At 39.3% G+C, this 27,070-nt stretch overlaps 1 pseudogene; it reads left to right on the top strand.

Moving 5' to 3' along the window:
- The first annotated feature begins 17,624 nt into the window (after window positions 1-17,624).
- On the top strand, window positions 17,625-18,437 carry LOC112469247 (annotated as a pseudogene).
- Window positions 18,438-27,070: the final 8,633 nt, after the last annotated feature.

The following is a 27,070-nucleotide window of genomic DNA, read 5'->3' as shown; positions in this document are numbered from 1 at the left end:
ATGTAAGAGAGGAAAAAAATCTCTTCCTCTACCCATTTTTGGTTCTCTGGCTGGGCCCCTGTAAATAGACTGGCAGAGCCGCAGGTGAAAAGCATACATGTTTATTTAATAGAAGTTTTATGTGACAACAGAGCCTTCATAAGGAAATGAAGACCCACAAAAGTGGTTAAACCTCAGTGGTTTTTATGCTAGATTTGATGAAGGGTAGAAAGTCATGGAAAAACATGATGGGACAAAAGCTATGAGCTAAGTGCACTAAATGGGGAAACTGAGCAAGACCATTCAGATTCTCCTCAGCATTCCTCTGTCTTCAGAGATAAGGATGTTCTTTTCCTTCAGGTCTAGGAAGAGCAACTCTTACATGAGGGTTGATGGGGTTCAGGACACGGCACCCCAAATATGGCATCTTAGCATATTGACTATATTAAGCTGAAGGAGTTTGAAAAACAGCAGAAGCAAAGTCACTCTGAACTTCCCCGACCCTTCTCCCCGAAACAGGTCATAAGATCCTCATGTGACAGGTGCCCTCTCTATACACAGAGCAAAGGAGGCTTCTTATCTCCAAAGACAAAGGGACACTGAGAAGAATCTAAACAAACAGGCCTTGCTAAGTTTCTCTCAGTTCACAACACTGACCTCATACTCCTTGTCCTATCGTGTTCTTCCACCACCGTCCACTCTTCATCAAACCCAGCAGAAATGTACTCAGGCCTCTCTGTTTCTTCAGGTCTTCATTTCCTTATGAGGGTCCGGTGTCACCTAAAACTTATATTAAATCAACTTGTATGCTTTCATCCTATTAACCTGTCTTTGTCAATTTAATTTTCAGACCCAGCCAGGGACCCTAACAGGGCTGAGGAAAACTTTCTTCTCCCCTACAGGATCTTATTACCTGCTTCAGGGAAGAATGGAGAAGTCAGAGAGACCTTCCTGCGCCTTCCATTTCTCAAATTCCTCAACTTAAAATGTTCTATATGCCAAGGTGTCATGTTTTCAGGTAGTCTGTTCTGAACCCCATCAGGATATAGTGCCTGGCCTCATTAAATCTGTGATCTAGGAAGAAATACAAATATTAAACCTAATTATCATCATCAACACAGAAAGTATGAAAAGAGAAAGTCATGATAGCCCTGCGACATTTGAGGGTCCTATGATCCCAAAGGCCTTTTACTAGGAAACTGTGTAAATACTAACTCACCTTCACAGAAAAGATGGGAGAGAATGGAATGGTAAAATGGCGACACAAATATCCCCACTTCCTTCCTTTCCCTTTCCCTTTCCCTTTCCCTTTCCTTTCCTATAATAAGATTCAGGTAGGGACTGAGTGAGGGGGATTTATACTGGGAAGCCAGCTTGGATGAGCTGAAAATGGAAAACTTGTATCAAATAAGGAAAGACTAAAAAGTGTAGTTTTTCCAACTAGACCTGACGGCATAACTCAAACATTGATAACCTGTGAAAATAAGTCTTGATATCACAGCAGCAGCTTCTAGAACCTAAGCCAAGCTTGTCTTTGTGCCTTCAATCCATCTCCTGCTTCCTCTCCGCCTTGCAGGCCATCCCTCACTTCCTCTCCTGGGCCCCCTGCTGTCTGTGGCCCAAGAGACCCCATCTGAGCTCATACTTTTTTATTCAAAAATGCCTTTCCTTTATCCTGCCTCACTAAAAATGTACATTCTCAGGTGCTCTACTTAGTTTGGATCTGACTAAAATGATCCCCATCAAAGTTTAAATGAGGCTTAAAATAGAGCTTACTATCCCAAATCTGTCTCTAATGGTAGGCTGTAGTCTGGGAGAGTTCTTTGTGCCTGGGTCCCCAGGTTCCTTGCATACACAAATCTGCCTCCTGCCCTAGTTTGGTCTGCTGCCAAGAAGCAAGATTCTTGGACCACCTCCCTCAGTTCAGTGAAATGAAGAGTCTTTGTCATTGCTTGGGGAGAGGGTTTGGCTGATAAATTCTATTTCAACACACAAATTATAAAATGGGAAAGCACAAAGCTCCAATATCATTAAGTTTTGTATGTTTGTTTAATTACTAGTACCTTGGTAGTGTTGCTTTCTTTTGTTTGCTTTTTGCAAATATACTGTTACTTTTATAGATTGGATATACTTCTGAGACTTGGCCCAAAGTTTTATGACCATGAGTCATAAAATTATTTCTCTGGGAAAATATATTTTGAGTCACAAAACAAAACAAAATGAAACAAACAAATAAAAAACAAACCTTAAAAGTTAACTGTTAGAACAAATCCTATTATAATTTGACAGGTTCTTCTCCTTGGAATAGGATTTTAGAAAATTATCCTTGGCTTTTGTTGGGATAAAATTGATAGATGTCATTCTTATCTGTATTTTTTTGGTCAGTAAAAATGAATCCACTGATTAAAAAATTACCCTCAGATCTGAGATCAATAGGGAGAATTAATTCTCCAGATTCACATGCCTAATGCGTGCTCCACAGCCCCACTCAGAAGTCTCGAAACTCAAACATAACCTGTCTGAATTTGATCTCCTGACGCTGCCCAAACTGGCTCTTCCTTCGTCTCGCCCACGTTGGTTGATGGCAACTTCACCCTGCATGTTGTCCAAATGCACGGAGTCACCCTGGACTCCTCTCCCTTTCTCACATATCACATGCAATCTGTTGGGAAATTAGCTTGACTCTACCTCCAAAAGGTGTCCAGACCCAGTCACTTCTCACTCTCCATGGCCACCAGCATGGTCTGAGTCACCATCCTTTGTAACTGTAGCCTTTGCGCTCAAATCAAGTCCCCGCCTTGTCCATACCGGTTATTCTCAACACAACTAGAGGATCCTTTTCAAACACACCAGATCACATCCCTCCTGGCTGCACACCCTCCGATGTCTCTCACTTTTTCATAGTAAAAGCCAAAGTTCTGACAACAGCTTGCAAGACCTACCAGAACCTGAGCACCTCCCACAGGCCTGCCACTGTCCTTGGCTTTTCTTCGTCCACGCTGGCCACACTGGCCACATAGACACTGCCATTTCCTGAACACACAGGGACACCCCACCTCAGGGCCCTTGTCCTGGTGTTCCCTTACCTGGAGCACTTTCCCCAGAGAGCTCTTAGCAGATTCCTCACCTTCTTCAAGTCTGCTCAGCCCTCACTGCTCTGAGGCTGCCCCACTTACACTGAGACCTGCCCTCTCTCCTCCCCCTCCACCTCCAATCCCCCAGTTCTGCCCTACTTTCTCCCATACTACCGTTTATCTTCTAACATGATATCATTTACTTGTTTTACTAAGTTTTTACTTATTGTTCATCTCTCCCAATGGAATTTAAGCTCCATGAGGCCAGGTGCCTTTGGATGTTTTGTTCGCTGGCATTTAGAACATCTCACACTTAACAGGCACACTTAACTAATGAATTGTTCCCCTGTACCTACCTCCAGGCTTGTCTGACGGTTTGCCATGTCTGCCCACAACTAACCTGCTTTATTACAGGGCAACAAAAAGATGAGTTAGAATGTTCAGAGACTGTTTCCTCAGGAGACTTAGTGGGACCCTTCTAGCTTGTCATCCACTTCTGTTTGCTGGGCTTTCTCCACAGTTCCCAGCATCTCTCCTAATTAACTTTCCACAGAATCATCAACTTTAAATTTTTCATATTTTCAAGAGAATTTCAAACACAGAGCAAGAAAGCGAGTGTGTGAAAATGGAGAAAGACGAGCAGGGCCATACCACACGGGCCAGTCTTCTTCCCTCGGCATAGACCAGCACAACCTAAACCAAGGCAGTTTCCAAGGTAGCTGTAGTCCCACAGCAGTCTCTGCTTCAGTAGGGCAGAGGTGGGTGATGGTGGTGCCAGGGGTAGACCCAGCCCCGTTTAGCTTGCCTGAACTTCTAGGCCCCTGATGGAGGCCAGCCCTAAGACCTTGATCCTGGGACCCCTGGCAATTATGACACAGACGGCTATTGAGCAACTACCATTTGTCAGAAACTCTGCCACGTGTGTTATGCGTACCACCTTAGATGTGATGCAGGACAGGACAAATTCTCCCAAATGCGGGAAACTCAAGTCCTGCACCGAGAGAGAAAAGGGTTCTTTGCTGAATGAGAGAGAGGATTCAAATGCCTGCCAAAGTTAGCCAAAAGGAAAGTTTATTAGAGAAGAGAATGAGCAAAAGCAAGAGAAAGCCAAGACAAAAAGCCAAGATGACAAAAAAAAAAAGAAAGCAAGCAAGAAAGCAAGCAAGCAAGCAAGCAAGCAAGCAAGCAAGAGAAAGAAAGAAAGAAAGAAAGAAAGAAAGAAAGAAAGAAAGAAAGAAAGAAAGAAAGAAAGAAAGAAAGAAAGCAAGCCAGCCAGGCTTCATTTTCAGGAATCCAGTTTACATATCATTCTTAGTCTCTGTGAATTAGAAACTAAGTCTTTAAGACTTTTCCCATTTTCCTTTGATGGTATGGGCATTCGGTGAGAAGGATAAGAGTGTGCAGCGTGCAAGGCCTGCTGGCAGTTCCCAGCCCTTGACCCACAGGTTCTCCATGGTTTTAGGGAATGAATGATTTTATTTTGTGTAGGGTGCCACTTAAAGACTTTGTTTTTCCTGTTTTCCCTTCACAGATGTGGGGAAATGGTCTGTTAGCAATCCCAACAGAAATCTTCCTTTGTTCTTCGGGTTTCCTCATGGTCTGGCTGTAGGGCTGATCAGCATTTTGCCTTCCCTGAATATAGCTTGATTTAACATTTTAGTTCTCTTGCCTCCTCCCTACTTTAGATGCACTATTATCCCATTTCACATATGAGGAGACTGAGGCTCAGAGAAGCTAAGTAACTTGCCTAAGTTGTCACAACCCGTAAAGGAAAATAGGACTTGAACTCAGAACCATTTGACTTCAAAATCTATACTTAAGCTACTATAATGAACAGAAAAACGGCCTCTGTTTTGTAGTAGTTTAATGACAGCTCACGCAACATCCCTGCTTAGCTGCATGGACCAATGATAGATTTTCGAATGTTTTTAAAGGGTAAAAAAAAAAATCATAGGGCACTTTACTATGCACAGAGCACTATTATCATTTTGAAATTTCTAGTAATGGAAAAATTAGACTCGGGAGTTTCTTAGGTATGACTGAAATAAGTTACCAAGTTGTTGAGAAAGAAACATTCCTAACAGACATAATAAGCATATTATATTGAAAATGCGTTAGTGACTGCGGCATCTTTCTGAAGTTCGTCTTTGCCCTTGCTCTTGTAGTTCTCCCTATCCAACACATGGTGGCATCACTTGCCCATGCTTTTACAGCCATGAGGCATCCAAATAGAAGTGATTGCTACTTTGGGTAAGAGTTAGATTCTGGAAACATTTTACCTTCATAACTGAATTTTCCACAGAAAACTGATATCTATCACTATTTTGTACACAAAGGTAAGCAGAGTACAGTACAGAGTTCAGAGTACAGTAAAGCTAGAAAGATCTGCAGCATTAATATGTTTAATAACAGGTCTCTTTGACATCTACTTTAACCAACACAATTGTTTTAGACGAGTACTACTTCTTTTTGCAGTTTTATATTTCATTTATTTATTTATTACCTGTTTACTTATTTTTATTTTTTTAAATTAAATTTATTGAGGCAACATTAGTCAATAAAATTATATAGGTTTCAAGTGTGAAATGCTATAGTACATCATCTGTATATTGATTTATGTGTTCACCACCCAAAGTCAAATCTCCTTCCATCATCATATATTTGACCCCCTGTATCCTTTTCTACTTCCCCCTCTCCCCTCTTTCCTTCTAGTAACCACTAAACTGCTGTCTGTGTCTATGAGTCTCTGTTTGTCTTGTTCATTTCTCACTTTCAGTTTTATAGCCTACATATGAATGAAATCATACGGTTCTCAACTTTTTCTGTCCGACTTATCTGGCTTAGCATGATAATCTGAAGACCCAACCATGTCATCGCAAATGGCAGTATTTCATCTTATAGCTGAGGATGAATACTACTTTTAATACTACTTTTAAGAGTACTACTAGAACTCACTCAGCTAGTTATCTTTGAATAGAAGTTAAACCTAACGTACTGCATTGGCTTAGTGGTGTCCTACTGTATATTTTATTAGACAACTTGCAGATAATCTAGTTCTATCCTATAAATGTTCTCTTTTTAAAACTATATCTCACAGAAATACCTGTGAAGAGGACTTTATCCTTACATTGTAATAACTTAATTTTATTGCCAGGAGAACATATTTATGTGGTTACATTTTGTACAAATATAAATTATGCACATTTAAAATAATACAACATGAAATATTAATAATGCCCAACTTTATCAATGAAATTTTTAAAATAATAGTGTCTTCCACATTAAAAATTCCTCAGGAATTGTACAATCCTTTTATCAGGAATAAAGACTTGTGAACTGGGCTTATATTATTCACTCATTAGGCATTCATTCAACAAATATTTATGAAGTGGCTTCTCCATAGCAGGAACTATTCCAGGCTCCAGGGATACAGCCATAAACACAACAGACAGAAATCCTTCCTGGTGCTCACAGAGCTTACATGCTAGGGCAGAGAAGGGTGCAGGTAGAGGAGAGGGAGACAAATAGGAAATAAGTCGGTGCAGATGGAATACTAGATTGCATTCATGCTTTAGGGGAAAATAAAGCAGGGAGACAAACTGGAACAGTGTACATGTGAGGGTGGGGGAGTTACCTACCTCAGTGGGCAGGTGACAACTGAATGAAGGCCTGTAGAAGGGATGGCTTGCCTGGGCCATGGGTTATCTGGAGAAAGGGTGTTGCCGATAAGGCGCAGAAAATGTTGGTGAGGCAGAGTGTCCCTGGCCTATTCCAGAGAGTGCAAAGGGGTCAGTGATGTCACAGTGGAGTGAAGGAGACCAACTTAGCAAGTAAGCCAACACACACTATCCTTTGTCAAGATCTGTCTAGAATCAGCCAAAGTTTGGACTACGTTTGAAAATCTTCAGGAACACATCTCTTCCTTAAATACAACTTACTTCTCCTTGTGTGATTAGAAATTAATACATGTTAATAAGGAAGCTAAGGAATTTCTCACAGTCTATGATCTAGAGCTTACTTAAACCTAGAAATGTCAAGCCCACAAAATGCACTAGGATTGCAAAAGCAGCCGCAGGTTCCTTTTTCTCAAGATTCTTGTGTAGCTAAGGATATAAAATAACAACACAATGGCAGGACACATGCTAGAAAAGAGATATAAAAGATCCAGAAAGAAACTGTGATCACAGTAATCCAGAGGGGCCTTTGAAATCCCAAATGGAACACTGCAGCCAGCCCCCACTGTCCTGCCTTTCCCTTTCTGCCCACTGAGAGGAGCTCTTGGCCTGTAGCTATGCAGGAGGAGGGCATGGTTTCAGAATTGCCATCCGGATAAGGATTTAGCACACTTCTGAGGAGAGACTTTCCGGATTTGGAAAAAGGAAAAAAAAAAAACCTCTTCTCCATATCCCCCATCAAAATAAGAGATGAAAGAAGACAGTTTTAGCCTGGCAAATAAGAAAATAAACAAATACTTGAAATGGATAAGTTTTTCTTTTTTAAATGTGTTTTTGCAAAGAGTTTTTCTTCCCTGAAAAACAAAATACTAAAATAGCAAGTTATGGTTTCATTTATAACTCCTTCCAAGAGGAAATCTAATAATAACAACAAGTTCCCATTGGATTCCAGAGTATTTCATAATGTAAATATATTTGTATCCACTGGGGAAAGAAACCTGCCCTGAGCCAGGTATTTCTCATTTAAATTGGTGATTTAATACATTTGCATTTTTCCTCTTCTTTTACCTTGAACAACCTCTCAAACTGAGGAGAAGCTTTAGATTCTACAGCTGTATATCGATCGGACTGAGCCTCTTCAGCTACTGATACAAAATATGAAAAGGTGATGGCAAAATGACTTGCTATGCTTTATTATAAATCCTGTCAGAAAAAGTTTGTCTCTCACCAAGTTTCATCTTATTTATACCAAATGTTTATATGTTGAGAGAGCAGAGCTATATAGTGGAAAGTGAAAAGGCCTATAGTTACTCATACTTTCCAACCTCAGCTGTGTTTCTTATAGGACTTAAATTATTTGGCCTCAGTTTTCTCTTCTATGAAATAGAGGTAATAATAATGTGGTGAATTAAAAAAAGGCAGTTAAATCTCTGACACTCATCCTATTGAGAGGTAGAGTGTGTCCCCTCTCTTGAACTCCTGGGGGTGGGAGGGGGAGGTTTCTGTGACTACTTTAGCCAACAGAACACAAAGGAAGAGGCCCAGGCCTCAGAGCGAGGCAGCGCCCCCATCCTGTCACCCTGAGCAGGCCAACCACCCCGAGGCTGCCATGAGGTGAGGAAGCCTAAGCTTACCAGGAAAGGATCTGAGTGCGGAAGGAGAGGTGCCCAGCCAGCCCCAGCTCTGCCAGCCCCCTGCCATTGAAGTCATCCCAGCTGAGGGCTCGGACATCAGGAAGCAGGGGAGAGCTCTTTTGACGGTGCCCTATCTACATTCCTGTCCACACTATCATGAGACACGATAGTACCAAGTTGTTGTTTTAAGCCCTTTAAGTTTGGAGATAGTTTGTGAAGCAATAGTACGTAAGGGCACTAAGTGTCTATCCTGTGGAGCTACTGTCAGTTTTACAACCGACTCGCTGAAGCACTGGGCCCAGAGCTGACACCTAGTGCGCGTCCAGCACGTGGTGGCCATTGTCATTGCTGCCTTTGTGTTTTCTTTCCACAGGGCAGTTTTTTAGAAATGCGAATAGAGAATCCACTCTGAGCTCACAGAAGGCATTGAAATCCCTTGCACCTGACTCGCGTGAGAGTCCACGGGCTTTGGGATTGCAAATCCTCCCTAGCCTAAGCAAGTCAGGTGCAAGGAGAGCCACTAAGCCCAGCCATTGCTGGCACTTGCATTAAACTCGTGCTTTCTCAGTGAGCAAGACGTGCTGGCCCTGCATTCCAGGGACATCATAGGCATGTACAGCACAGCTCCATGCTCGTCTTTTTCTCTCCTGTAAATCTCTTCAATTACCCAAACTCAGTAGGCAACTAAACACAATTGAGTTTAAAGAAGATATCTTCTATAAATGCAACTGTTAATGCCCAGGCTCCATGGAGGAGTTGAGAGCTCGCCAGCCAGGCTGAAAGTCCAAACAATCATGGTCCCCACAGTCCCCAAGGGACCTTATCTTTTGGTCACAGATATTTAGGGAACACTTTCAATGATGACACTAGACCTCCTGGGACCATCGAGGCACTGGTAATATTAGAGAATATTCTGAATTTGGTGAATTTATAGAACTCCGAATCCCAGAAAACTCTGTGTGCTGATTTTTAAATTTATCCCATGTAGGCTCATTACTCTGCATCTCTGCTGCCACTGGCACCTTCTCTTGCCTGGAGCACTGGCCAATCTACTCCTACTGAGAGGTCATCTGGCTGCCACTGTGACCTCCTCGGAATCCATCATCCCCTCTGCAGTACAGCCTTCTTAAAGCACAAACGTCACTGTGCGATCACAGCATTCCATTTCAACAGCTTCAGGATTCCATGTGGACAGAAGAAAATGTAGCAGCTCCTGAGGACTCAGGTACCCAGTTCTGGCCGGGGACCTGTGTCTGCCCCACCTATGATACTAAAGGCTAGTGACAGGTGCTTTGCCCCTCTTCAGAGAGTAAGGGACTAGGGAAGAGTGGATGATGAAGGCGAGGGTCATGTGGCCAAAAGCAGTGGAAGCAGATGAACCCGACTTAGAGGCAAAGTCAGGGTCTTTGGCTTAAGGACTTCACATTTCTCATCCTCCTCCTCTGGGTCCTAACCTGGGAATCTCTGGACCAGTTAAAGTTACTAGGACTGTGACAAATAACTTTGGATGCTGTGGTTCTTTGGAACCACTTGGGGGAAAAAGGAGAAATAGCTAAAAGCGAAGAACGAAAAAGCAAAAACTAGGAGGGGAAAGACGTCAGCCAACACTCACGTGTCCCCAACAAAGCTGGGGTCTGGCAATTTAATTCCGTGCGGAGGCTTACAGACGCCTGTTCCCCAAGGAGTACAGCTGTGCATCGGGGCTCCCACATGGCCGCTGGGGCCACCTCCATCCCACTTGGAAAGTAAGCTTCTGTTTCCCTGCTCTGCTCCACACCATCTTCCTGTTTCCCACATTTCAGGCTTCTCCTGTCACTCCGACTCATGTTTTCAGTTCCTCCTTCAGAACTGCAGCATACGGCTCCAGGATTCCCACAGGCACACAGGCCCCAGCTCACCCCACTCTCCCCACTGGCCTCATTACCTTTGGAGGGACACTCCTCGTGCAGCTTCTCTTTGCCCTTGGTTGGCTTTCTGCCACCCACCGAGTATTGTTCTGGGGACATAAAGACAAGTGAGCTAGAAATTTCCATCTAATGGGCTACACTTAGAACACTGAGAGCTCCACGGACAGATGGGATGGTTATGAGGATGTCGTGTGTTTGTGAACAGCTCTAGGAAGAGTGTCTACATTAGCAACTATTTATTCTTTCTCTGTTTGCAGAGATTTTTCTGATCTTGTAGACAGAAAGGCCCTTGTCCTAAGGCTGGCGTGAAGAGACAGCAGCAACCCAGCTGAGCAAACGTCTCCTCAAGGTGCTCGCAGCTTTAAAAGCTGTAGAATTAACCACTGAAGAACATTAATTTTACGATTTTGACTTGTAAGTCTAAGACTGGACCTAGAAGTTAGGTAAGCATTGACCAGCAGGTGACTTACACTTTAAAATACAGGGTTAAGTCTTTGATATTCAAAATCAGCTCTCAAGTAAATTCTCTTACTGAAATATGATCTCCTCTATCTTATTTATTAAAAATATAAATTCAAAAATATGGAAAAACTTAGAAACATCAACTTTTCCTGTATCAACTTATCAAGACTCTTTGGTTGTCATTAGAAGCCCTGCTGTAAGCATGGCTTCCCGCTTTGGACTGGCTCTGTGTCAAGTTTGGCCAAGTTGGTGCTCTTGGTTCCCAAAGACCAGCTTTGGCTGCCCACTCTTCAAGAAATGAAAAGAAAAGACATAGAGTTTCCCACTTGTTGCTGGGACTATCTGCTTAATTTTCCCAGACAAGATCCTTTTTTGCTGCCTTCAGAATAAAGATTTTGCTTTCTGTTTCTCAGGCAAGCATTGGCTGTCTTTGCACAGAGGAGCACTTACAATTAACTTTGCTCTTGACAATAGTTTCAGATAGAGAATTAAAGTAACATAACCAAATATTCTGAGTTGAATCAAAAACTAGTTTTTTGAAGCTAGAGTTCTGCTGACTTTATTGCCAGTGTTATGATGAAATATGTTTATTTCATTTCAAATTTTGTAATATTCTGTAACTTTGAACTCTGTCTGGGGCAGTTTCTAATGAAGCCTATGGTTGGCGGAGAAAATGAGACATCCATGTTTACATATTCATCCAGAACATATTTGCAAAGTGCTGAGGTCCACGATACAGACACAGCTTGGGCAAGTAGGCATGGTTTCTTCCCGCAAGGGGCTCACTCTGTAGCCAAAATGACAGGTGTTAAATAACATTTTTTAAAATTACAAAAAAGTGCTGCCAAGGAAATAAAGCCTGTCTAGGAGTGGGATGCAGGGTGGGTTAGGGAGGGATGAGCGTGAGTATAATCACAAACAGCTCAGGAAAAAGTTAGAGATGAGAGTCTAAGGAAGAGGATGCATGAATCGGTAAGTAAGCTGCTGAGACTGGGACCCTAGTGCCCATGAGCTCCACTTATACTTTAGGTGTGAATGTGGACCTATGAGCAACCAGGCGCATGACACTTACCAACTAAATAGATGATGCTTTATCAGCATGTTACAGATTACATCTCAAATCCTGAAAAATTGGCAGAAAAGATTGAGAAATAATAATATAAAAATTGGATGAAAGAAACACCAGGTAACTCTGGCATTTTTCACATTTGAAGGTTGTTTTTTTAGAATGATTGGTTTTTGAATGATTGGTGATTCATATGTGGTTAATGTAAAAACACAAAGTTGAACTGAGGAAACACTTTAATTGGGAGAAGGCAATAGAAGAAGAGAGATAACTGGAAATAGAAAAAGAGCTGAATTTGGGTTGACTCTTGATTTATAAGCCATTCCAGAAAAGAGATGGTCGCTTCTTAACACTACAGTAAAAAAAAAAAGTGCTTGCTTCTTGTGATGAAATCCACCCCAGCTCATGCCGATACAAAAGGTGAAGAGGATGTGTAAGAGTCTCTTTTTAACTTGTTTAGGGGCCATCACCCTTTCTTCCTATTTGGGAGCAGGCTGTGACCCAGCCAAGAGGGAACCTTCTGTTAAAGTCTAGGACACTAGTTAGTAAGACAAAGAAAAAGCTTTGTGATATAAAACATACACACACACAGACACATATACACATACAAACACACAAATACATACATATCAAACATGCACACACGTGTGCATGTGCACACACACACACACACACACACACACAACCTCTCTTAGAGAGAGCAGGGGGTTCCTAGAGAAGAAGTTGGCTTGGATTAAGGACTTAAAAAAACCCTCTGCAAGAAAGTGAAGAAAGAAAGAGAAGTTAGGAGAGAAAGGATGCATCTAAGGGACTCAGTTCTGGAAGGCCCATCATTTATGGGGTAGTACAAGGGAATACTTTGTGACCTAGGGAAATAAGAATTCTATCCTTAGTATTTCTGATATTATACTATGGCTCTGAGGTCCAGCTGACTCTTTGTAAAAAATATGATCAATGTCTGATATAATTGATCAGGGGTAGACTCTCTAAGTGGGAAAATACTGGGAAAAAATGATTCTCCAATGCCAACCATTTTATGAGAGAGTTGGGATGAAGGGAGATAACACTGAGGCAGATTAACTTTGGTGGAGAGAGAAAGAGACCCATGAGGCTGGCCACATCAAGACCTGCCAGCAGTAGGGACAGTAAGATGAACTCCCTGACTGTTATCCCATTCCCACTCCTGCCTCCACAATAGTTTGTTCAAGAACATCCTTGAATATATAAAAAAGCAAAAGGCCTTCTACATGGAGGTTACACAGTAAATGGTTTTGCTATAAAGAAGTAGAGCTTAAACTTGGATAAGCTTAACAAAAACCATCACATCAAATATTTGGTAGAACATACTCTGCATGCAATCTGCATGTTTGAGCATTTATTGACATCTGATAATAGCATGCTATTATTATGAGGACACTCTGGGAACAGATAATTAAAATCCTTTGATGGGAATGCAACCTTGTATTTATGGCTTATGTAACTGGGAGACAATCTGCCTTTCATTAGCACGTAATAACATCTCATTTTTATGGGACATTCCTTCAGTTGGATTCCTTAATTAAATTTAACTGAAGGATGAAAAGTCAACTTTGCTACACAAAGACCTGGAAAGAAGAACACTGCATGTAATATGGCAATCAAACATGGATTCTACATACATCAAATATACACACAAATAAGACAATTATGTTTTCTGAAGATCCCTGAATCAGTGAGGGCTAATTTCAGATGGACCCAGGAATTTAAATTTAAGTGAAAATTTTCATACTAAGAATAAATGTAGGGCAGACCTGGAATATGCACACAGACATCATTACCTCTTCTAAAAAATACACAAATGTCATCCAGCTCAGTCAGTAGCATGCAAACATTATCTAGCTTCCATATTTCTGAATGGGAGTGTACTAGATTGAAAAATAAATAGGCAGATTCGTCTTCATTGAATAAGCCTCTCAAAAGAGAATCTCCCTCTGCTGTCAGAAATTGTTCTTTCTCCTGAGCAATTTATTCAAGTCATGTGAAATTTTAAGTCACGTTACCATTTGGGCTTCTACAAAGCCTGACATTAAATATGGCCACCCTCTAGTGAGGATCCAAGATTTGCTAGCACATCTTGAGGATACCCAGGCCATGTCTGGATTATTCTTGTTTTTGTAGCCCTACATTCTGTATACCCAGATGCAGTCAGGTATTTTTATATTCTGCTTGATCTTGTTAAATTGTAGGTATTTCCATAGCTGCCTTGAATAATTTTTGGAATAAATTGGGATAAAAATAAGTAAATAAAGAACACTGATTGCAAATTAAATTTAACTCAAACAATTTGACCATACTAAACCAATGCAGGAAGATCTAAATTAATGCAGTAAGATCAAAGCCAAGAATACAGTTCAAGCATTCAAAAGAGCAAATAATAAAGCACTAAGATAAGCAACAGTATAAGTTTATAACTACTACTCTGCTTCAAAAATATCCCCTTGCTATCAGATCAAGGTAATGTTCCCTATTTTATCTTCCCATGAAAAGATATAAAACTTAAAACTTTTTGGTCATTTATGGAAATGAAACCCAGTTGTCCTGTCTCCAGTGATTCCCTAACATGCCCTAATGACTTGCCCTGCAGACTGACCTTGATCTTACTGCAATTAAGTATCTTCTGGGAGCTCCGATAAACACTGAATCTGTCAAAGGTAAAATATTTTAACAAGTATCTTCATGCAGAATCTTTTATTTTGTATATTATATATGATACATGCCTTAGATGCTAGACATGAGAGAGATAAAGTGGATGTTACATAGGAATAGCTTCCAGATAGAATAGCTATATACATAAATTATTTGTTTATAAAAACTCTGAATCTTCTCAGGTTCTTACAGCAATTTATTTGAGTTCTTATATTTCTACACTATGCAACATAAAAGAAACAATTTCAGCATCTAAATCTTTAAGAACACCAATGCAAAAAATGAATGTAAGTCTTATTTTTAAAACTGTAACTTGTTGATTACACAAGAATGATTTAGAATAAGGGAAGTTGTGGTACTAATACAGAATTGGGGCCATGGGTGGAAGAAGGCTGATTTCATCCTAATACTAAAAAAAATTTTTTTAAATTACAAGTGTTCAGAAATAGAATGACATGCCTTGAAGATTTCAGCCATGTCTCTGGAAATGTTCCAGCTAACACTGGATGTAATTATGACATACAGCACTGAGGGGCTATCACTTCATTGGGTTTGTAGTAGGACTATAAATTCAAAGGTTCTTTGAACGTAAAATCCTCTATTTGTTGCAACATATTTGTTATTCCTAAATTTGTGGGACGGCATAGCCTAATAATCAGTTTACTTAATATTGGCCATGAAAAAATAAGTGAATAACTATGAAAATATTTGAGCTTTAGAATAATTAAAGTCACAGCATCTAGGATGAGCTAACCTGCACGTACCATTGTGTCGTAGCATGACTCCTAATAAAAAGCAGGTAGAATAACTATTTTTAAACTTGTTTGTTAATAGATGTTTGCATGTGTGACAGAATTTTGTATGAGAGCTACTTTCATCTTATCATAGTGCCTGGTAAGAAGATGGCAGAATCACAGATTGTGGGGCAGGGTTGTGAAGTCACAAGTCACCTAAATATGCCAAAAATAACCTGAAATTATAAAAAGCCAAGTTCTCCTTCCAAATATTATTCTTGAGTCTTTTCTAAGAGGTAGGACATGATAAAACAGTATTAGACTCCAGCTTGTTATTCATAAACGGTACTATTTTACAGAACCAGATCCTAAAATTTATTAGAAGAAAGAAAGACTTGAGTTTTAAAGACATTGTCAATAAATGAATAGATTTTATCTTGAGGCAATCAAGGGTATAATATAATATGGAATAATCCTACTTCAGTGTTCATCAAAAAAGTATGTAAAGAAAATTTGATTCAGAGGTTTAGCAAGCAAGGTCTTGGACTTTCAGCACAGAGACCTTTTTCTGGGATCAATATAAATTGTACTATTAAATACAAAACATAAATAACAGTTCTAGAAAAATTTAGGTTAAAATATTGTTACATGACTAAAAATAGTACTGTAAGGAACTCCAAAACTACCCCCATCCACTAAAGCAATGCTTACGCTAGCAAAACCTGTCAGAATTAACTTGTTTTGATTTCTGAAATCTAATTTAAAAATTTATAACAACCAAGGGAATGCTTAAAGAAGAAAGAAGCTGCTGAAATTTAGTAACATGTAATTGTGATGTGTTGACTTACCTGCCTCTGATCACCATTCCTCAGCAGGCAGGGCCCTGGCCCGGGGAGAGCAGCCAGGACCTTGTTCTCAGAGAACTGAGTTGTGGGCACTGATCTATCTGGTGCCTCCCCTCAGGCCTGGCCCGGGGGGATAACCTTTGTTTTCCCACCCTGTAGCTTTCTCATGGTTGCATTGGCCTCCTGGGAAACATTTGTCAAATGCATCTAAAGTCAAATATACTAACATCAGCCATCAATGGGCAAGCAGCAGACAGACAAAAAAGCCAGGGAAAGAATAGGTGGAGAAGAAGAGCCATTAAGGAACAAGGGCTTTAAAAAGCTCCCATGTGTACCAGCGAATTTCGAAGCCCAGAGCTAGATACATATTCAGAAAAGACCTGAGAAGATCCTAAGCTTTCAACTCTGACCAACCTTAATGCTCCAGATAAGCAGGAAGTAAAGGGGAAGACCGAATTATTAACAGCCTGACTAAATGCGAAAAGTGTCCCAACAAAAGCCAGGAAAGTACTTTTATTTTCTTTCTCTCCAGACATTTAAGGAAATATCTGTCTAATGACGAATCTAACAGAACTGAGACATGAGTGACAAAGAATACAGTTTTCACAAAAATAATTTACAAAAGTCACTAAGCAAGCAACTCCAACCTACAACTTACAGTAACAACAAACCCAGGGCAAGGAAGCAAATCTGATTTCTAGAATTATTACATTAAAAATATCTAATTTGTAACAAATATATGAAGCGCGTAAAAAACAAAACAATAAAGTCCATTCATAAGAAAAAATGAAATTAATGAAACTGACCCTAATAACACGTTAAATGTACTATGTACTAGACAAAGACTTTGAATCAACTGTCTTAAATATGCTCAACTCGCTAAAGAAAACCATGGGCAAATAACTAAAAAAATAACAGAAAGATTATGTCTCACCAAATTAAGCCTATAAATAAAGGTAGAAATTATTTTAAAAAAACCAATATTCTAGAACTTAAAAATATGATAATAAAAATGAAAATATCTCTAGAGAAGTACAATAATATATTAGAAGAGGCAGAGCAAAAACCCCCATGAACTTACAGATATAGCAGTTGAAATTATCCCATCTGAGGAGAAAGTAAAAATAAAAATAAAAATGAACACAGCTAAAGAGACACGTGGAACACCATAAAATATACCAATAAATGCATAACATGAGTCTTAGAAAAAAAGAGACACAAAAACAATATTTGAAAAAACAATGGTCTAAAATTCCCACAATAAGAAAATATACGTAAATCTCCAGATCCACTAGCTCAGTGAATTCCAAGTAGAACGAATTCAGAAACCAACACTGACACAATCAGACAAAGACAAGTAATGTCAAGGCGGCTTAGCCCTACCTGGGAAAGGCTGTAGGAGGCCTCCTGCCCAAGGTGCAAGGGAAGATTTCTAACAACCTGAAGACTCCAGGAGAGAACGTCAAACCTTCTCCTTGAGAGAGGAAGCCAGTAGGCTCCCTGCCTGAAGTGGAGGAGGAAGATATCCATAAGGATTCAAGCCGCATACCATGTCTTTGGAGGCATGTATCGACTACAACCAAAGACAAAATATAAGGTTGTGAAGACTCCAGTCACTTCAGGAAAAAGGATTCAAGAAGAAAGGGATTCCCAAGGCACTAGTGATAACTTGGACTTCATTCAGAAACTACCTACGGTGAAGGTAAACAGGCCTGAGAAGCTGCTGTGGTCCAAAGCCGACTGGGCCCAGCCGCGGGAGGTCCTAACCTACGCAGCACTGGTGTGGCCAGAGCACCCATCGCCCTGGGTCCGGCCTTGCTGCCATTTACTTCTGCCCTTGAATGGATGCCTCCTTACAACTAAAGCCAAGAGCACTGTCTTCACCTTAGCAAGAGGAGGAAGCTGGATTGACCAGACGCAGAATGAACTCGAAGACGCGTGTCTTCTCTGGTTCTAAGAGTGCCTGTCTCCCCAAAATGATGACCTTGCACCATTGCATCCCGGTCCTTTGAAACAACCTCAATTCACTTTTTCAAGTGGGAGGAGTCCCATATTCTCTTCTGGAACCCTTTCTGGAGACATGTACACTGGATCAGCTACATCCCAAAGAGAAATGCAACAGTGTACTAGTGGAAGCAACAGATTAATTATGGAAAATGCACTGTCACCATCACTTTCAGAAAGAAAGGCCACAAGGGCCTGAGTCTTGGCATAAGATGTAACGGCGGCTCTAGAATGCCCGAGAACGGCGGCTACGACAAATGACGCTGAAGATCCGATCTGCACATGCCAGTAGGCCAAAGGCCAACTGTCCAAAATGATATCTTTCAACTCCTTAGAAAGAGGAGGATCAGCCACCAGGAGAAAGTCGAGGTAAAGCCAGCCCCATGCCCCACAGGGAGCAGCTGTGCTCTCTGTGGCTGTGGAGGCGGCGACAGCTTTGACCCCATACCTCAGAAGTCGGCCTGTGACGGCTCAAGCGCCAGCAGTACTCACTTGGCAAGGGTGCTCAGCAGCAGGAAAGCCTGTGAAGCAGATTGCCCCCATTATGGCCAAGACCATTAAAGACTTGAAGAATAAATTCTCCTGACGATAAATCTGGGTCCTGGCCTTGGAGGTGGAATGAGGGGTGGGGTACGGGGGCATGGGGGTTGGGGGTGGAAGACAGGGCGGGGGGAGAAATACAAGGACAGTCGGGGTGAGGGAACGGTACTTCCACGGGTGACCAGAATCTTGGGCTTCGGAGGAACTTTTGGACTCTGACTCCTGTAGTTGTCCACTGTCGCCCCTGTGAACCTCGGTGTCACAGCCACTGCTTCTCTGCCTGGAGAGTATGTGTGCCTGTGTGTGTGTGTGTGTGTGTGTGTGTGTGTGTGTGTGTGTACGCCTTTAGGAATGGATCTGGAAGGATACATGAATATAGGTGAAGGGTCACCCTTAGTGTATCTGAATTGTGGGATGTGGTGTTATTTATCATTAATTTCAACTTGATTGATAGTGCTCTATAACCAATCATGCCATATTGGGCTGAACAATATATATACTCCTGAGAAGATCAATCACAATCATAGCTGTCACGGAATTCTTAGATCTAATAAATCCCAAGATTAGCGATATCTTTACAATCCAGAATGAGAGGGGAAATGTAGAGACCTCAATAAATAATGTTAAAACAACTGACTCCTGTAAACATCAGTACTCACATGTCACAGGCACTTCCTCCTTGCCTGGAGAGTGAGTGTGCCTGTGTGTGTAGATACGCACATAGAACAGGGGATGGAGGGATGCATGGGTATGCACTAAGGCTCATCTTTGGTTAATACCTTAGCATATCTGGGGAGTGGGCATCTCTGTTGATTACTAGTCACTTTTGTAAACTGGTAGATTGGTGACTGTGTCAGCCATCTTGAAACAAATCCCTTTCTCTGTCTAGGCTTCAACTCATCACCCCCTTCAGAGATGTGTGTGCACTGTTCACAGGGGACCTAAACTCCTTAGACTGAAATGACAGCTTGCCCTCTTCCTGTCACATGACCGCATATAGGTTACATGTAGCTTACAGGCCTCAGATTGCTCATCCAGAAAAATGGGGATAATGTAGGGGACCCTGTGTCCCAGGTCCCACCTGCTCAGGGAAGTGAGCAGGCCCTCAAGGGGCCAGGAACTTTTGAGTTCCTGTGGAGAGGCTAGCCTATGCCATGGGGTCAGGGAGACAGGACATCAAGTTGTGCAGGGGCTATGGGGTGCATCTGGCCCAACCCCGACCCTTAGCAGCTGGGTTAGAGTTCAAGAGACTCTCCATCCCCCCTGTCTCAGTAGTCCTTCTTGTAGAGACCAATGTCAGTGTGACACACAGTCTGTTACCTGCCCAAAAGCCAGCACGTCAGAAGCCTGGCCAGGGACCCACTGTCCAAAAGAGACAAAGAAAGAATCTTGAAAGCAGCAAGAGAGAAGCGAATCTTCACATTCAAGAAATCTTCAATAAGATTAACAACTTATTTCTCATCAGAAACCATGAAGAACAGAAAGCAGTTTGATGGCATATTTAAATTCTGAAAGAAAAATAGTTGAGTTTTTCCTGATAGGTGGTCTGAGCCAGACTCCTTACAGATGAATCTGGGATGAGGGGCATCTGTCACCCAGGAAAGCCAATTTTTCTCATCCCAAGACATCCCTGACAGCTCCCATAGAACTCCCAAGATCCCATGAGATTGGACTTCCTCTGGAAAATGTGGTCATGGGTTCAGCATCTGGGCTTGATCCTGCCATTCTCTGAGCCATCCATGCGACTCAGCACATCTCATCCCATTTTATCCCTGCCCTTCCATCAGACCCATGCTTTCTCCCCTCAAACACTCAAAGTCACATAGCACACCCTGTGGACTCCAATCACACCCTGCTGCCTTCTTGAGAAACCCAATACTCAATCTACCTGAAGCAAAAAGAAAATTTGATAAAGAGTCAATCAATTAAGAAGATATTACGATCATAAATATACACTCTCTTAACAACAGGCCTTCATAATATCTGATGCAAACACTGATGGAATGGAAGAAAGAAATAGTTCTATAATCATAGTTTGAGATTTCAATACCTCACTTTCATTAATGGATAAAACAACTAGACAGAACATCAATAAGGAAACAGAAGACTTGAACAACACTATAAATCAGCTAGACCTAACAAACACTTGTAGACAACGCTCTACCCAACAATAGCAGAATACACATTCTTTTTAAGTACACATGGAACATTCTCTAGGATGGTCATATGATAGGCCACAAATAACCACCAATAAATTTTAAAATATTGAAATCATACAAAGTATGACCATAAGGGAATGAAACTAGAAATCAATAATAGAAAAAAAAACTAGAAAATGTACAAATATGCGAAAATTGAACAACACAAAGAAGAAATTGCAATAGAAAATAAGAAAATACTTTGATACAAATGAAAACAAAAACACAACATGCTAAAATTTATAGAATGCAGTGAAAGCAGTGTGCATGGGATCATTTACAACTGTGAATGGATACATTAAAAAAAAAGGAGCTTTCAAATTGATAACTGTCCACCTTTACGAACAAGAAAAGCAAAGCAAACCAAAACCAAAACTAGCAGAAGAAAATGATAAAGATTAGTATAGAGATAAATGAAATAAAAAACCAAATATATAGAGTGAAATTTCTTTGAAAAGACTAGAAAAATTGAAAAGCTAAGAAAAAAGCATTTAAATTACTAAAATCAAAAATGAAAGTACCAACCTTATAGAAATAAAAAAGATCGTAAGACAATACTATGAGAACTTGTACATCACAAATTAGATAAGCTAGATGAAATAAACAAATTCATAGAAACAACAAACTACCAAAGCTGACTGAAGAAGAAATAGAGAATCTCCTGACCTCTGATAAATAAAGAGATTGAATCAGTAATCAAAACCTGTCAACAAAGAAAAGCCTGATGAATTCTACCAAACATTAAAAAATTTAAAACCCAAACTTCTCAAACTCTTCAAAAACTAGAAGAGAAAGGAACACTTTTTAACTCATTTTATGAGGCCAGCATTACCCTGATACCAAAGCCAGAAAAAAGACATTACAGGAAAAGAAAACAACAATCCAACATCACTGATGAATATAAATGCAGAAATCCCCAACAAAATACTAGCAAACTGAACCCAGCAGCATATTAAACATATTATACACCATTACCAAGTGGAATTTATCCCAGAAATGCAAAGGTGGTTCAACTTAAGAAAATCAGTCGATTTAATACACTACATTAAATAGCAAAGAAGGAAAAGCACACAGACATGATCATCTCAATTGATGAAGAAAAAGCATTTGATAAAATCTAACACACGTTCATGATAAAAACACTTAGCAAACTATAAATAAAAGGGAACTTCCTCAAAATGATACAGGGCATTTATGGGGGAAAAAACACACAACTGACGTTATACTCAGTGGTGAAAAACTGAAAGCTTTCCTCCAAATGTCAGGAACAAAACAGGGATCCCTACTTTTGCCACTTATATTCAAAGTTTTAGTGGATATTCTATCCAGAACAATTAAGAAAAAAAACAAATAAAATAAAATTGTAAAGAAAGAAAGAAAACTATCTTTATTACAGGTAACGTGATCTTACATATAGAAAATCCTTAAAAATTCTCATAAAAACTATAAGAGCTAATAAATGAATTCAGAAAGTTTCAGGACACAAGGTCAACACACAAAAAAAGTTGTATTTTTATACACTAGCAATGAACAATTTGAAAGGAAATTAAGAAAACAATTGAATTTACAATAGCATTAAAATAATAAAATAGTTCAGAATAAACTTAACTGAGACAGTAAAAGACTTGTACACTAAAAAACAGAAAATATTGTTAAAAGAAATTAAAGCAAACCTAAATAAATGAAAAGATACTCTTTGTTTATGGATTAGAAGACTTAATATTGTTAGGATGGTAATACTCCCCAAAGCAATTTATAGATTCACTGCAATCCATATTAAAATTCCAATAGTCTTTTTTGCAGAAATGGAAAAGCCAGTCCTGAAGTTCACATGAAATTGCAGGATACCCTAAATAGTCAAAACAATATTGAAAAAGAAGAGCAAAGTTGCAATACTTTCATTTCCCAATCACAAAACTTACAAGAAAGATACCGTAATCAAAATAATATGGTATTGGCATAAGCTTGTACCATAAAGAAAAGTATATGTGAAATTATATATATACATATATATAGATAGATAGATCATGGAATAGAATTGAGACTTTATAAATAAACCTATACATCTACTGTCACTTGATTTCAACAAGTTTGTCAAGACCATTCAGTGGGAGGAGTAACAGTCTCTTTAACAAATCGTGCTGGGACAACTGGCTATCCACATGTAAAAAAAGAAAGTTGGACCTTTATCTCACGCCGGATATGAAAATTAACTCAAAAAGATTTGAAGACCTAAATGTAAGAGCTAAAACTATAAAACTCTGTGAAGAAACATAGGGGTAAATCTTCATGAGCTTGGGTTTGGCAATGGTTTCTTATCAAAAGTATGAGTAATAAAAAAATACAGATAAGTTGGACTTCATCAAAATTAGAAGAGTTTGTGCATCAAATGACACAATCAAGAAAGGAAAAGAAAACTCACAGAATTAGAGAAAATATTTGCAAATCATATACAGCTTATCTTTTTTTATTGTGTTTTGCTTTATTGTGCTTTCCAGATACTGCATTTTCATCAACATTGAGGCAAGACCCTCCACCAGCAAAATGATTATGACTCACTATTGGCTCAGTTGGTAGTTATCATTTTAGCAAAAAATATTTTTAAATTAAGGTGTGTACATTGCTTTTTAGACATAATGCTATCATACACTTAATAGACTGTAGTATAGTATAAACATAACTTTTATATGAATTGAAAAACCAAAAAATTCACTACTTGCTTTATTGTGGTAGGCACTTTGTTGTGGTGGTCTGGAACTGAACCCACAAAATCTTCAAGGTGTGCCTATATCTGATAAGGGTCTAGGATCTAGAATATATAAAAAAGTCTTTAACTCAACATCTAAAAGACAAAACAACCCAATTCAAAATAGATGAAGGACTGGAACAGATATTTTTCCAAAGAAGATATATAAATGGCCACTAAGCATATGAAAAAATGTTCAACATCAATAGTCATTAGGGAAATGCAAATCAAACTACAATGAGAAACCAATTTATAATCTCTAAGATGGCTATAATTAAAAAGAAAAATAGAAAAATAACAAATGTTGGCAAGGATGTAGAGCAATCAAAACCCTCATACACTGCTGTAAAATGATGCAGGGTAAAATGATGCAGCTGTTTCTTAATAGGTTAACCATAGCAACTCCACTCCTAGTTACATACCCCAAAGATTTGAAAAGAGGTGTTCAAACAAAAACTTATACATGAATGTTCGTAACAGCGCTATTTGCAATACTCCCCAATGAAAACAATCCAAATGTAGAAGAGCTAATAAATGACTTAAACAAAATGTGGTATACAGTGGAATATTATTCATCCACAAAAAGTAATGAAGTACTGATCAATTCTTCAACATAGTTGAACTGAGAAAACATGCTAAATGAAGAATCCAGGCAGAAAAAGCAACATATTGCATGATTCCATTCAAATGAAATATTCAGAATAGGCAAATCCATAGAGAAGGAACTGCTGATTTGTGATTGCCTGGAGCTAAGAGAAAAGGCTATGGGAGTGACTGCTTATAGGATAAAGATCTCTTTCTGGAGTGATCAAAATGTTCTGGAACCAGATAGTGGTGATGTTTGCATATCATAGTAAATGTACTAAATGCATCTGAAATTTACACTTTAAAGTAGTTAAAATGGTGAATTTTAGGTTATGTGACTTTAAACATAAACAAAATGCACAGATAGCACCTTGCCTTAAATGATTATTTTTTTGGTTACTTTATCAATATTCAATTGCAAATTCTTGGAAGTCAGAGTCAGTGTACTAATCTCTGTATTTTTCACAGCACCACTTTCAACATATTACATATAATAATTCTTAAAGTAAAATGCCTCAAAGAGAGGAGAGAAGCCCCAAAGACGTATCAAAGTCCCAAAGCCCCAAGACGCACAATGATAAGTAGTTATTAGACCACCCTTTAATAACTTTTATTTCTGGAGCACCTACTTTGAACCATGCAGTTTCACCATTTCTAACCTTTAGAATAATTCTGCAAGGTGTATACCTCAGGTACCACGATGAATGATAGCTATTCAGCTACTACCAAGAGTGAGTTAAAGTGAGAATATCAGAGACAATGATTCAAGTGTACCCTGAATATTTTATTTTAATTAAAAACATAAAAATATATGTTTACTCTTCAATCCTTTTATAAGGAATCAGAGATTTTCTATGTCCATTGGTTCACCAATTTCTTTCATCTATCTCTCTTGTAATGCATGGCCTACAATTTCCAATTTGGGTTTCTTTAATATTAGAGAAGGAAGAACATAGAGATCCTTGTGAAATCATTAGAGCTCAGATCCCTTCTATATTTTTATGTCCCCTATCCCAACCAGTAACTTACAGTTCTTTTATTTATACTTTACTCAGCAGCAACATTTTTAGTCACTTTTTATATTGTCTTGCCAACACATTCAACTTGGGTTTCATGGAGACAACTCCTTTTTAAAAAATTCAGTAATTATTTTGTTTATTAATTTTTCTCTTTTCTCTCTTTTTAAAAGTCAGCCTTAAAATTATTTTAATAATTTCAGCAAAAAGAACAGCCAACATAAATAAGTTGGGGAGTAAAACAACTTACTGTTAATTGGCATACAACTCAGCTGGTGGCAACAGAAATGTTGGGTGTACTATAGCGAGTAAACTAAAGTTACACTTCTCAAACTTTAATGTGTATAATCACAGAGAGAGAGAGAGAGAGAGAGAGAGAGAGAGGGAGGGAGAGAGAGAGAGATCTAATTGTAAAGCAGATTCTGATTCTGCAGAAGCCTGGGATTGTGCATGTCTAACAAACTCACAGGTGATGCAATTCTGATAGTCTGTGGCCCACACTCTGAGGAGCAAGGTGCTCAAGCCGGTGATGGGCAACAGCGGGTATATTTTCCTGAAGAAATGTGAGAGTCCATGAATCTAGGACACTGGGTAATGCAGGTCTGTTATGAAAGCTTCTATTCTACTGGGTTATGATTCTCATTACAGAAGTGAGAAAGCTGAGCACAGAGAAGCTGAAGGACTTACCCAAAGGAGTCAGAGGGGAATGGCAAGCAGGAATTCAAACGCAGGTGTGTTTGGCTCCAAGGCCCATATTCTTTCCACTGCATGTCTAAGAAAGCTAAAACACAGAGCACCCACGCAAAGGCTGTATTAAATGATGGTAGCTCTGCCTGACCTGCTCAGAGGAAACAGCAAAATGAGAAAGCAGTTTCCAGGACAAGATCTGCGTTTTTCTGGATTTCTTACGAATCATTAGAAAGGTTAGCTAAAGGTAAGAGACATCAGATTCTCTTTCTTAAACTTATGCATTGTCACAAGAACTTTGGGCTTTCAGAGTTCCAATTCCTTTTTGATTATTTTTATCGCCACCATTTTCTCCAACATCCTAGTGCTCTTAAACTGAATTGAAACAGAAGAAATGAACTTATTGATTCTCTGTTGTATAGAAAAGATGATTAGAAACAAGGCACAAGTGAACAACTGGGCACAGTACAGTGATGTTAATGCCTACATCGTGTTCCCTAGGAAAATGGTTGCTCCAGAAATAGAAAGTATTGTTTTTTGTTTTGTTTTGTTTTGTTTTGTTTTTTAAATCAGTCTGCTTGTTTGAATTCATATTCATTGCTTTATTATGCTGAAAACTGCACATGACTTTTTTGGATCTTTGGCTCAATAATCACTTTGATGTTTTATTTATTGATGCAAAAAGGACTTGCCTTTCAAGTTTGTTATCTCTCATTTCAATGGAATTTTTCAAAGTATTTAGAAACTAGCTCCATAGTACTGTCTCAGTTTGAAATTGGCACAAGATTCTGAAGTATTATTGGTGCCCTCGGGTGTTTCCTGCCATTTAGTTTCAAGCTAATAAGGAAATGCAGAGGTTGGCTAGAGTTTGCTGTGAATACTTCAGACAGACATTTGTGCTGGAACACACTCAAAGAAGATTCTTTAGAGAATGCATTTTATCGTACCCAGGACTTTGTTTTCTTGACTATTGAAATTATTTTTATTTGGAAATCAGAGTGATTTCTCATTTTTGACCAATTCTTTTGTGAAGTCTCAATTTCCATGTTTATGCAATCCATCTGTGACATCATTCAGTTGTTTCCATGGCAATAAAAAGTAATATTCAAGGAAGAGACAATATAAAAAGTGATATTCTTTTGATAAAGATCTATTCAAGTCCTTTGCCCATTTTTAAATTGAGGTTTGTTTGTTTTGGGGTTCTTTGTTTGTTTCTATTGAGTTTTAAGAGTTC

The sequence above is a fragment of the Pteropus alecto genome, unplaced genomic scaffold (assembly GCF_000325575.1).
Source record: "Pteropus alecto unplaced genomic scaffold, ASM32557v1 scaffold146, whole genome shotgun sequence".
NCBI lineage: Eukaryota > Metazoa > Chordata > Mammalia > Chiroptera > Pteropodidae > Pteropus > Pteropus alecto.
This window is presented reverse-complemented; position numbering and strand designations above follow the sequence as displayed.